The sequence below is a fragment of the Phaenicophaeus curvirostris genome, chromosome 2 (genome assembly GCF_032191515.1).
Source record: "Phaenicophaeus curvirostris isolate KB17595 chromosome 2, BPBGC_Pcur_1.0, whole genome shotgun sequence".
Lineage (NCBI taxonomy): Eukaryota > Metazoa > Chordata > Aves > Cuculiformes > Cuculidae > Phaenicophaeus > Phaenicophaeus curvirostris.
In genome coordinates this window covers 81295333-81308615 of record NC_091393.1, presented here as the reverse complement: position 1 = coordinate 81308615, position 13283 = coordinate 81295333, and the positions used below count along the sequence as shown (strand labels likewise).

Sequence of the window (13283 nt, the reverse complement as noted above, 5' to 3'; positions counted from 1 at the left end):
TTGTGAAAAATGAATTACTTTATTCACAGGGTTCACACATGAGATGTCACTAATAATGATGATCAGTTTAGGATTTGGAACATTTTCTCAAATAATTTTCATTCCTTTTGCTTCCTCGCTTCATCATATCAGAGGCTTTACTATTATCACAGTAACTTCCAACTCTAATTCCCTTAGCCATAGTTAATTATAGATATCCCAGCAGTTTCTCTCTGAGTTATTTGTTCCAGAATTTCTTGATAGTGAGCAGGCAAATCACAGATCTTCTGGGGGCCCTTTCACTTCCAGAAATACTGATTTTAAAATGTCAAGTCATATCACAAAGACTTTGGTGGTTTCATTTCATTTTGTACTGCAGAGTGTGAAATTAATGAAACTGCTCATTTCTCTGGAATTTAACAATCACATTTAAAATTCAATGTCATTTTGTCTCTAGCTTGAGATCATCCTTGAGATTATAAAATATTTTCTAATCATCTGAAATACAGTTGTTTAGTTGGGTAACTGGTAGCCTGTTAAAAGGTATGCTTTACTCATTTCACTGACTTAGTTGTTCTATTGGCAAAAAGGCACCTTTGCAATGTGCATGTTTTAACTTTAGTGGAGCGTAGGAACAGAATTCATAACATTCATCATGCAGAGAGACAACATGTTTATTCTAATTTTACATTTTCTCTTCTATAACTGCAACTACTGATTTATTTTTGTATTTCAAAAACACCACTAGATTTTTTTACTTTAAGAGGGATCAGTCTTACCTGGCTTGTATTCTCGCCAAGATTAGTGGTATACTGGCTTGAGCAGATCTGAATGCAAAGGCTGTATTAAGATGAGAGTTTCCCTTTGCTGAAACAGGAGGTAATCAAAGTACTCAGTACCTTGAAAGAAGTACACAGCATACTTAATGCTGACACTATTATTATGGTTGGCATGTTCTGATCATCTCATTTTCTCTTTGATACTGATGTACAGTAAAGTGTGAACATTATCTTTAAGCTGCAGTCTGATCTTACTGAGCATTAAGTGCAGCAAAGGGCAGTGGATTTTCTCCTCAGCAACAACATGAACAGCAGGGGCTCTGGAAATTGTAGTGGCAACAGCAGCTTCTGTTGTGACAGTTCTCTCCTAGGTCACCATGGTGAGAATGCATCTGAGTGTGGGGGTTTTTTTTCTGTCCAGACACTAATATAATTTCTAGAAGCCAGAATAGCTTATATAAATTAATACCCTTGTCATGAATAATCTCCATGTGGATGTGCTAGTAAGAAATATGCACATTTGACTTGTTAGGAAGGATTTCATAACTAGACAAAGAAGAATTTAACACTACTTTCAAAACTAAGTACAACATATTTACCTTAACAGTTGTTGAATCTGTTAGTATATAATAAGAAAAAAAAATCCCCATTGTTCATTGAAAAAAGCCTTAATAAATAACAACATGGAGCCTGGCCTACATTCTGCCTTGCTTTTCTTTGTGAAGACTCATTATATGCTTATATGTTTTAACAGTAAAAATGCTAATTTTTGAATTTTGGATGCTGCCAGACAATGCAGGGGATGTACCTGGTTGTAGCATGAAGAAGGCTAAGCTCTTTGCTCAGAGCTCAAAAATTAAATAGCTGCAATGTGATAGAGTGTCTGACAAAGGCTACTTTAATGGTCAGGGATAGGATCTATGAAACCACTCTACAGAAGTCCAGAAAAGGAAGAAAAACTCCTTTTGTTTCTGTAACATCTCAGGGAGGGGCTCCATTTGGAGTCAGTGGTACCCCTCTTGCTAATTACGCTTATTAGCTTCACTTCCCAGCAAGCTGGTGCACAGCCTATTGATCTTACTGGATAGGTTTGCTACTGATGACTGTCCTTAACTGAGTCACCACCAAGTGTTTCCATTAGCAAGTTCACAACCAGTCATGGCTGCAGCTCTGGCCTGCTGCGCTGCTTTTCCTGGGGTTATGCACCACCTGGATACCAGAGAGCACTGCATAGACCTAACAAGATTTTAGAGAAACAGAGGCCCTTTCCTTGCTGTGGGCTTACTTTCCTTGGTTAGTTTGATTTCTTGCCTCTTTTCTACTTAGCTGGTATTCATCAGTTACATGCATGCATAAATTACTCAACAGCCTATGCTGCAGCTCAATTCTTTAGGAAAAGGTTCAGTGACATGCGTGAAGTTTCTGTCAGAAGAAGACAGTTTTCCCTTAGTCTTTTGAAAAATCTTCTCAAAACCTGTTCGTTCATTGTTGATGTTTCAAGCGTGTCACATTGTGCAGTTCAGTTGCTGGTGTTTTCCCCCTTAGAAGGATGATGAGTCATATCCATTCCAGTTTAACAGCTCGGCTGATCTTAACAGAATGCCCTCACCAGAAACGTCCTCAAATAATACAAACCACGCACATAAATCAGATTGCTTTGGCCTGATGTGTTGCCCCATTCTAGGCAGCTTCTTTTATCCACGGGTGGATGAGAACAGCATGTGTTACAAGCCCCTTCTTTCACTGGGGCTTCCAAGCTGTTCTTCTCCCACAGCAATGGGGACAAAACCAAATGGTGGCAAAATACTGTAGGAAAATATTTTCAGTGTCGCTGATTTTATTAAGCAACCTTTGCCACTCTGCCAGGCATTTACTTCTTATAGTTACAGTAAGGAAAGGTAAACCAGTGAATTAACAGTAATGGTGATTCCATATGAATTAGGAAAATATCACAAAGATTAAATAGGAAACTGTTAACTCATTGTTAGATTGCTATTAGAGACATGCTTAGGATAGAAGTGCAAGTGGGCAGGAAGAGGTAGCAATAGAGTTGCATCAACAGTAACATACCTCAGGTAAAAGCTGCATATTTCAATGATAATCTCTTCAGATTCTTTTTGAATCTCATGCTTACTTTTGAACGTCCACTAGAATGGTCTGTGCTGTACAGCATTGTATCCACACATCATTCAAAAGACATTTGAAAAAAAGAGGATATTCTTACCAGAAATTGTGTAATTTATGGAGCCTAAAACCAAGCTTGCTAGCCAAACTTGACTGACTTCTCCAATAACACGAGCCTAAAAGATTATAAGAACATAAGTACTTTACAGTTGATTACGCTTAGGTTTTTGAACTCTTTTAAAATACTTCTAGCTCTCTTAAAATACTTCAGTCAAAGGGTATCAAAAGTAATCTAAATTCAAGATAGTCAGTGAAGAACAAACCAGGGCAGTAATAATGATGAAGGCACATTATGGACGGCAGGTGAGAGTAGTCTAAGCAAAAATTGGCATTCTAACATCACAGCAAAAAGCTTAGCGAGATTTTAGACTGCAAAAGGAGAGATCTCAGAGCAAGAAGTTAACAACTCCAACACGTTCAGCCTATCTTCTATGATAACCAGTATACTGCATCAAGTTTTGAGCTTCTCAGTAGCACAGAGGAAAAACATGCATGTATGTGCATAAGTGATTGGGTTACTGAGCCAAACTACTGCTTATCAACTAGGACGCCGCAGCACACAGCAGCTTAAACTAATACATTTTACTTCAGTAGCTGGATGAGCTGGGAGCTCGCACATAGGCACTTATTACAGCTTGTCTGTGGAGTAGTAACTTCTTAAGCCATGCTAAGTCATGGCTTAATTACGAACTGGCTTGACAGCTTGTGGCTGGCTGTCCCTTCCCAATTTAACAACATGAAAAAAAGCTCAAATGAAAGCAACAGAAATAATCATGGCACATCAATCCCTTCAGTTTGTTAAATCTCAAAGGTGGCTCATGGCTCTGCGTAAGTGATTCCACATTGCCAATTAAGCGCCTGTGTGAAGGCACTTAACCTGTTGCCCAGCCATGCTTAAGATTGCACTTGTCATTCTAATACTGAAACTGAGTGGCATTCCATATCATGTTGTGATAAACTAGAACATTCTGTCCTTCTCTGTCATCTTTTTGAAGTGATGAGCTGCCAGCTCCTAGAGGAAATTTCTGATATCAGTTCCCAAATGTCTTGCTTTTATACTCCTGAAGTTAAATGCATTTCTATTTATCCATCAGTTTAATTGTATATGGTTTCTTAGTTCTTCTCACTGTTAGTACCCATGAGCTCCGGGTCATTCACAAATTTATTTCCCACCATCTTCTTGTGTCAGTGTCATTAAGTGAAATATCTAATAGATTTAAGCCTAAAATGGATCTTGGGGGAAGGAGGAGGGAGAAGAGGAGAAAAGAGAACAACCTGTACTCAGATAATTCACCTCTGAGAATTAGATCCTGCTTTAGTCTCTATGCATAGTCCATTACTAGTCCATAGACTTCAGTACTGCTTTGTTAATTCCTGTTACCTTGTTGTTTATCTAGAAGTTGAATGATATTATCAGACAAAGATATTAGGTTAATCTGGTAAGGACTACCTTTTATAAACAAACATTACTCTTTCTCATTTCCTGCTATACTTACTTTAGAAAGCTTACTATGAGACAAGTGATTTAATTTGACACTTTTCTGACTTCTGGAATGGACATTACCTATCTGTTATTTCTGCCCAGAGGTAGGAGACTGTTTATTTTCATCTTATATGCGATACTAGCAGTTTCCTTTCCCTCCTAGCTATTAGTCATCCTGCCCTCTAACCCTATGTTCAACATCACCATCTTTACTGAACATTGAGATAAAACATGCATTTAGTTTCATAATCAGACATGGACTGTCTCTAAACCCCGTTTCTTCCTCGCTGGAAAGCAATACCACTTCTTTCTTACAATATTATGTCACAGATGGATAACATCTTGCATATTATATGCAAGGTCTAAATTAACCTGATTTTCCAGATAAATTCTCCCTTCATTCCCACATTTATTGACGTTTGAGATCTTTCCTGAACCTGACCTTTTTTTTCTGTTTTGCAATATGCTCTCTGCTTATAATTCTTACCTCTCTTGATGCCTCTTCCCTTCCACTTATGCCTTGAAATCCCTACCTCTACCTCTTTTTTCCTTGTGTGAGATGCAGAATCTCAATGGAATTAGCAGTTTTGATTTTAAGATACCTAAGGCTTATTCCACATTCAAATTTCTATTTTCACTGTACAAGCTGACTTTATTGCCAGGTCCCTTCATCTATCACAGTTTGTCCTTCTGAAACAGAGTATGTCCTACTTTCATTCTCCCTGACCTTTCATCACACAACTTGTGATCACCTGCTCCAGGGTCATTACCTACAGTCAGGCCTTCAAGGGCACATTATTGAATCATCCAAAAGCTTTACTTCTTGCAAGCTCAGTGACAGTTCAGAGGAGGAGTTTATTGACTGCCACAGTCCAGATTGTCTGGTCCCAGTAATGAGTAGCACATATTCCCCAAGCTATTAACTGGGAATTTGAAATCTTACTGACTGGTTCTTTGCATCCAGTCAGTACCACCTCTTTAATAATATAGTTTCCTAGCTACCTCCAAAACATATCCAGGGGTCTGCAATGATCTCGCAGCCCTCTCCCCTCAGTATGCTCTGTAACCTTCTTTTCCAAAAATACATTGATGCTAACCAATATGGTATAACCACTTTCCAGTATTTTGTTTGGATGCATTAACATTACTTGTTCTTTTCCTTTGTTTGTATCTGTCTTTTTTGTTTCTACCCATCCCACATCCTTCCTATTCCACTTTGCTGTATTGGCATTTAATCTTCCTCTTGTTGAGCAGAACCAACACAAAATATTACATGAATCTTTCCAAATTTACTCTAGTAATTTCTTAATATGAAGATGACCTTATTATCTGTGGTGATTTCCTTCCTTTCTTCACAGATGGTGTAATCTAGAAGCGGTACACAGGGAAGTGGTCAAGAACTTAACTACAGTTGTGTAGTGAATTCATTTCCATGGGAAGTAACTCAGCTGAAAATTAAAGAGCTTGTTTGCTTTGCAGATAAAAAACATTCATGGACCATGAATATTGTCAGTGTCTGAGAACGTTTTCTTGTGAAACTAGAGCAGCTGCCACAATCCAGTGTGAAGGCCAGGTAAAACACTATGAGAGATACATGCTTCAGAAGAAAAGTTAAGTTTTTTAAGGCTCAAAAACAGAGGTAAAACTCAAGATAGCAATGTAAAAATCCTGCCAGACTGAGTACCTTCTCAAATTTAGATATTTTGTCATGGCCTGTTTTATAGCTCATTCACTTGAACATGAAGCGAATTTAATTCTTGAGATTCAAAGGACAAATCTGTTCACCAATAACAACAGAACATTAAAAAAATGGGAATAGTAAAAACTCTGTATGGTAAGGACTCACTTTCATTCCTCTTAAATGTAGCATCAAATGAAGTTGTTTTCAAATTACCGTTATCCTGCACAATCTATTTCTCATTTATTGATTAGCATTTCTATAGTTCATAGTTATTTTCATCACCACTAAGAATCAGATGGCATTGCACATATTAAAAAATGCAAGCACTTTCAGGAATACACACATTACTGTCAATCCAGTACGCATATATTGTCACAAACAAATATCTTGCTGCAGTAATCTTACATGAAGCTCAACTGAGGCCAGCCACAAAAAGGCACAAAAATCTCTAGATTAGCCATTAACTGCACATTGCCACATACAGCCATTATTTCACCTACTTATTACCTTACCCACTGCCCCTGCTGCCTGTCATTTGCTGCTTGCCTCTTGCCACACACATCTCTTGAGCAATGCCAGCGTTTAGTTTCAGCCCACATAAACCAGCCAGATATGCACACTGTTTAGTGATCAGGTTTACACTGGGTTAAGGACTCGTGTGCAGGGTGCAGATTTTTAAATTTCTAACATTTAAGCAGATCATGCTTGAGAAGCAATAGGGGATGTGATTTACTACGTTAGAAATTATGTAGGGTAATACTTATTATTTTGGGAAGTCAAATCTGTAAATGTTGTACTGGTACTGAGGTGATGTCATAAGATATTTTATATTTTTCTAAATTTGTTAAAAAAATTACACATGCAGTTAGAGCTGAAGGTGAAATGGAGGGGATAAAAACAAAGTGTCAAACCTAGGAGCAAGGATAAAGGCAGAGTTAGAAGGTCTGAATGACAATAGATAGCCTAACTTGTGATTTCCTTCAATATTTGTGTGCAGTTTGGGTTTTAGCAGTCACTGTGGGAAGAACGCTGATGGAGGAATCAGTAGCAGCTGAGTATACCCTGGCCATACTGAAGAAAATTATCTAATGCTACCTATGGTATCTCTCTGGCAAGTAGCCCAAAAGAAAAGTAGAGGGTGTAAACAGAGACCTGGTAAAATTACAGCCCAGTTCTGTACCTGCTGCAGTCTTTAAAGAGGGGCAGGCTCTCCAAAAATTCCTGGTGAATCACTTGAAATAAAAACTATTTTTTAAGAAATCCGAGATTTACCTTGGCTGAACGAAGTTTACATTCATCAACCTGAAGATACAGTGATTTTTAGCCACATTTGTCATCGCTTTAATAATACATGAATTGTGTTAAAATGGCTACGAGATGTAAGCCTGAGGAACAGCCAAAAAAAAGAAAAATCCCTAGCTAGATATGTAAAAGTATCTTGAGTCCCAGATCATGAGGACGCTGTGAAGTTAACTAGGTTGATTGGCAGCTGGGTCTGGGCACTCAAATTAGCTTGTCTGTGAGCAAGTTTTCTATAACAGAAGGTTAACCACAGTCTCAGTTTTCTGGCTGTTTCTGAACTTGCTCCTAAGTGCCTGTGCTGAGGCAATCTAGGTTTCATTCTCAATCAACTCTATCAACTGGTAGAGAGGTATGGGATGCAGCACTATTACACTGCAGGCACCTTTCCCATCTTCTCATAGTAAATTTGATGTACTTGAACCCAAACAAAGCAAAGCTTCAGCTCTAACTTAGAGTTGCAGTTGCATCAGTTGCCTGAGCTCAAAGTGCTCCAGAACTCTGTGCAAAGATTTTCTAATGTGAGTGGCAGAGCAGATGACCTTAAAGCTAAAAGCTGCATAGCATTTTTCTGTCCTGTGGACATGACTCTGGAGAGCCTGGAAAAATAATCCTATAGTGTGCCTAAGTGGAAGAGTGGGAGTGTGCCAACTGCAGAAGGGAAAGTTCCTGTCTTTTTCAGGGCCAGCTCCTTTACGAACACTCCAGAAAAGACAGATGGATAAATAAAAACATAGAATCCCTAGGTTGGAAAAGACCTTTGAGATCACCAAGCCCAGCTGTACCTGCCCACTACCAAATCACATCCCTAAGCACTTTACCTACCAGTCTTTTAAATGCCTTCCAGGATGTTGACACCACCACCTCCCTGGGCAGGCCGTGCCAGTATCCGATGACCTTTTCAGTGAAGAAATTTTTCCTAGCATCCAATCCGAACCTGCTGTAGACAGCTTGAGGCCTTTCCCTCTCATCCTGTCACCTATCACTTGGGTGAAGAGACCAGCACCCACCTCACTACAACCTCCTTTCAGGCAGTCGTAGACAGTGATAAGGTCCCCCCTCAGTGTCCTCTTCTCAAGGCTGAACAATCCCAGTTCCCTCAGCCACTCCTCATAAGACTTATTCTCCAGCCCCTTCACCAACTTCATTGCTCTTCTCTGGACATGCTCCAAGATCTCAATGTCCCTCTTGTAATGAAGGGCCCAAACTACAATTCTCCCTCTCGTGTCATGCGTTGACCACTTGATATATGGAATAAAACTAGGATAACTGGAGAAATTCTGCCCTGTATTATACAAGGAGGCAAACCAGAGGCTTAACCACCCCAGTTCCCTTGGCCACTCCTCATAAGATGTCCTCCAGCAGCTTTGTCACTCTTCCTCTGGATCTTGCAATGACGGGCCCGATTTACAATTCTCCCTCTCATTTTGTGCACTGACCATTTGATATACGGAAAAAAGCTATGATAACTGGAAAAATTCTGACTTGTACTGCACAAGCAGACAAATCAGAGGGCCTCTTCACCTTAGCTCTACAGATCTCTGACATGCAGCCTGTGAGACCTCAGCGCTTTTACCTCCTGCAGACACAGTTCCTGCAAACACTCCTCTAAGGTAATGCCTCTGCTCCCAGACATTCCCTCTCATCACTTAGGAGAAGAGACCAGCACCCACTTATCCCGCACCTCCTTTCAGCGCTGACCCTGAAAAAGACAAGAGATTTCCCTTCCAGAGCTGGCGCTCTCTCCCACTGTTCCACACAGGCACACAACAGGATTATTTTTCTAGAGCAATAAGGCCTCCCCTCAGCCTCCTCTTCTCCAGACTAAATCACCCCAGTTCCCTCAGCCGCTCCTCGTAGGACTTGCTCCCCAGCCCTTTACCCGGGGGCTGATCCCAGATCAAGAGGGGAAAGGGGGATCCTCCTGGGGTCCATCGCCCCTGGGCCTCCCGCTCTTTCCCAGACGGCGCCTCTCCAGCAGCCCCAGCAGCAGAAAGGAAAAGAGAGACCTCCTTCGGGCACTCTCGCCCATCCCCTGAGTGAGGGTTGAAGGGGGTGGGCACGGCGCCCGAAGCCCGTAACGCCGAGAACCGGAGCCGCCTCCAACCTCATTCACCGCTATGGTAAAGACAGCCGCCCCCCCTCCCCCGGGCCCGCCACTTCCGCTCAGCAAAGCCCCACCCCCCCTCGCGGCCACTTCCGCCCTTCGAAGCCCCGCCTATCCGCTCGCGGCCACCGCGCTCCGTGATTGGTTAGCGGTGACGTAATCGCGCGAACATACGGGTATTTAACGCTCCCCCATGCTTCCCCTCCCCCTGGGGGCTACGGGGGAGGGAGGCCTCGCACTGCTCCCTCCTTCCCCCTCCGTGACCAATCGCCATGCGGAGCGGCTTCCCCTCGAGCAGCCGCCGGCCCCGCTTTTAGTAGCAGGGGTGGCGGCCAATGAGGAGGAGGCGCCCGCCGGCCCATTCACGCCCACTTCGTTCAGCCGCGGCTGCGGGACTGGCGGCGCGGGGAGCCAGTGGCCTGCAGGCAAACCGCGCCGGAAGGGAAAGGATGTGGTGGAGGCGGGAGGGAGGCGGGGAGGGCGCTCTCTGACAGCCGCCTCCGTCACTCCGTGAGGAAATAAAAACACAAAACGCAGAGCACGACGGAGCCCGTGCAGGAGCTCCTTGACTGACACGAGCCGCAGCCAATAGTCACAAAGCAGAGGGGGCGCTGCCCAATCAGGGGGCGGGGGCGGTGCATGAGCGGCGAAAGGGTTGACCAATGAGCAGCGAGAGGGGGCGTGGCTCCCCGAGCGACGGCGGCGGCAGCCAATGGTCATGTAGGAGGGAAGGGGCGCGGCCCCGGGGAGCGCGGGGGGAGGCGTGTCCGAGCGGCCGCGCCCCGCCCGGGGCGCTGTGACGTGCGCGGCGGGGAGAGGGCGGGCCCAGCGGCGGCCTTTGGGACGGGGGCTCCCAACATGTCCGCGCGGCTGGCGGCGACCGCGGCCAGCGGCGGCCAGCGCGGGGCGGCGCGAGCCTGAGGGCACGAGACGACTCCCCCCTCTCTACGTCGCCCCCCTCCCCCCCCCCATCCCGCCCCCACCACCATTTCGCACCGGGCCTGACCGGAGCTGCCCGGCCGCCGGTGCTCGCCCGCAGGTAGAGGCGGTGGGGGGTCAGGGCCGGCGGTGGGGCGCAGAGGCGGGGACGGGAAGCCAGCAGGCAGTGGGCTCCGCGGCGTAGGCCCGGCCCCCGCTCGGGGGGGGGAAAAGGGAGAAGAAGGGGCCGCGGTGACACGGGCTCGTAGCCGAGGCCGCTGGTGTTACCAGGGGTGGGGGCCGCCCGCCCTCCTTGCAGCACGGTTGATGGGGGGGGGTGCAGCGGCCCAGCCCCCGCGCGCGGAGGGGGGCGGGGAGAGGCGGCGGGGCGGGCCCCGCGCGGGGAGCGGGGCGGGGAGCGGGCGGGGGCCGCGCACGTGCATTGGCTGCGGCCGGGGGAGTGGCGGGGGCACCGTGTTTACCCGCCCGCGGTGGGGGGAGGCACCGGCGCCAGGGGAAGAAGGAGAAGCTCCTAGTGGGGAGGCTCGTGAGGAGCAGAGCCGGTGGGGTGTGGGGTGCAGCTATGGGCGGGGAAAGGAGTTTATGGTTTTAAATTAGAGCGCGGGGGGCATGGGGGATGGAATTTAGACTAAATCTTAGGAAGAAATTCCTTACGGTGAGGGGTGCTGAGGCGTTGGAGCAGGTTGCCCACAGAAGTCGTGGGTGCCCCATCCCTGGAGGTGTTCAAGGCCAGGTTGGATGGGGCCTTGGGCAGCCTGGTCTGGTGGGAGGTGTCACTGCCCATGGCAGAGGAGTTGGAACTGGATGATCATTAAGGTCCCTTCCAACCCAAATCATTCTGTCATTCTATGATTCTAAGTTAAACACAGCTCACTCTTACAGTTTAGAGCCAGCTGGCTCTGCGAACCCAGTAGATGTAAACGTGGAGGCGTTTTTACTGTAATTTGTATCTGGTCAAAGGGAGGGAGTCATTTTAATGGACTGGAGGCAACTGGAAAAATGTGCGTTGTTTTGTGTGCTGTGGTAGGTTGAGGAGTATGTTTGTACCGTGAGGATGCAGATGGTAGGTGAAACTCCCTGTATGTAGAAATTGTGGTACAACGGCATATGGATTTAGGAGTGATAGGTAAACAACCCTGTGAGTGTTATGAGAAGTAAAGTGGTGAGTTGGCCAGCTTCGAAGTGTTGTGGAAGGGGGAGGATTTGGGTGGTAAGCCTATGTACATCTTACAGGCACAGTGGTAACAGGTTGCTACAAGGTTCTGAACTTGTTTTGTTTGGTGGCCGCTGTGGTTATACTTAATGTGCAAAGACTTTCATGTGTAATATGAGACGATGTGTGGACAGAAAGGCATGCATGTTCATACTTCTTGTGAGTTGGTTTGTCTGCTGTTCACAGAGAGTTGAGAGAGAGATGCCTGGCTGTCACTGGCTGCGTGAGCCTTGTTTTTTGTGTGTTGAGAGAAGTTAGGGCAGCAAGCAAAACGGTCTGTGTCCTGGGAATGTGAGATGAGCTGTGAATTGATGTCTTGCCTGTTATGAAATGTAAGGCCTGGGTATTTGTTATCTAAGCTGTGGGGTACAAATTGGAAAACATGTAGCAGGTGCAGTGTGTTAGGGTTGTGATGGTGCTGTTTGGAGAAAAATCTATGTGTGTCTTGGGGAGCTGTAGAACTGTAGGTATCTGTATCTGTGCCAGATGCCAGGCAGTGTAAATTTTTGTCTATAAGGGCATCAATGCGCTGTTCTTGTGGATAAATTTCCAGAGTTCACCATGAATTGTAAGAAAGTAAGGGGGTTGGGTGGATATTTAGAAGTAGAAGTGAATGATGGAATTCTTTTGCAAAGTTTGTGTACGTTTGAAAAGGGGGGTAAGATGAATTCGTGGAGATTATGCATATACAGGGGGAAGATTATGTTAGGCTGTGTATACATGTGTGTACTGGGGGAATGGTATTTGTGCTAAAGGGGAGCTGGAGTTTTCCTGTTGCTGAGTTAGTGGGAACTCTAGTCTCTGCATGGAAAGAGGTGGCAGGCTTTTTTGGCTGAGGCTATGAAAGGTTGAAATAGTGTGAGAGAGGGATGATGAACTGGGACTGGGGTCATGGGTCTGTCCTGAGCAGGTGGGAGGCTGTGGGATTGTTTTCTCCTCTTAGTAGCTAGAAAAGTATTTTGTAGTTGTGAAAGTCAGTGGAAACTAAAATGGTGAATGGAGATGAGGGAATTTGTAACTGTGGTGAATACTGTCAGATTAAGGGAGGCTACAGAATAGTGGAATAGAATACTACAGAATAGTGCTGTTAAGGCTTGTTTGTTTTGTTCTGTCTTTTCCACTGGTAAGTTGTCCACTGACTTTTAAGGGTAAACTTTTGCTGGAACTAGCACTCATAAAGGTCTTTACAGGTCAGCAGCTACCTAAAGCACTTAATGTGATGTAGACGAGCCCCATGTATATGTGTGGACCCAGGGGCTAGAATGAGTGCACGTGTCCAGAAGGTATGAAGTATTTTGTACTGAGCATATGGTTATGTTTGAAAAAGGGTTAGTGCATAAACATTTGAGGGCCAGAGAGCTGTGAAAAGAGGTTTAGAATGGAAAGCTGTTTGGATCAGTTGTAAATGAGGAAAAATAGCACGTGTGTATCCCATGTTTTACAGGATTTTGTTAGTATGTAGTATATGTTTAGGCAATATCCCATCTCTTGTTCTGTGAGGATATTTACAGGAAGTTACTATGTAGGATAGTGATTTAGTTAAGGCATATAACATCAGGATGAGGGAAATAGAATTAATGTGTAGAGAGGGTTGTACAGAGTGTGCGTAGAACCCATTT

At 44.8% G+C, this 13283-nt stretch overlaps 1 protein-coding gene across 5 annotated transcripts in view; it reads left to right on the top strand.

Moving 5' to 3' along the window:
- The first annotated feature begins 10327 nt into the window (after nt 1–10327).
- PPM1B (protein phosphatase, Mg2+/Mn2+ dependent 1B) overlaps nt 10328–13283 on the top strand; it is a 68503-nt gene continuing 65547 nt past the window's right edge. For 4 of the 5 annotated variants that reach the window (XM_069852652.1, XM_069852651.1, XM_069852650.1 and 1 more), the window contains exon 1: nt 10328–10551. The gene's annotated coding sequence lies outside the window, so the exon portion shown is untranslated. The remainder of the gene's footprint in view (nt 10552–13283) is intronic. The other variant, XM_069852653.1, reaches the window with a different exon arrangement.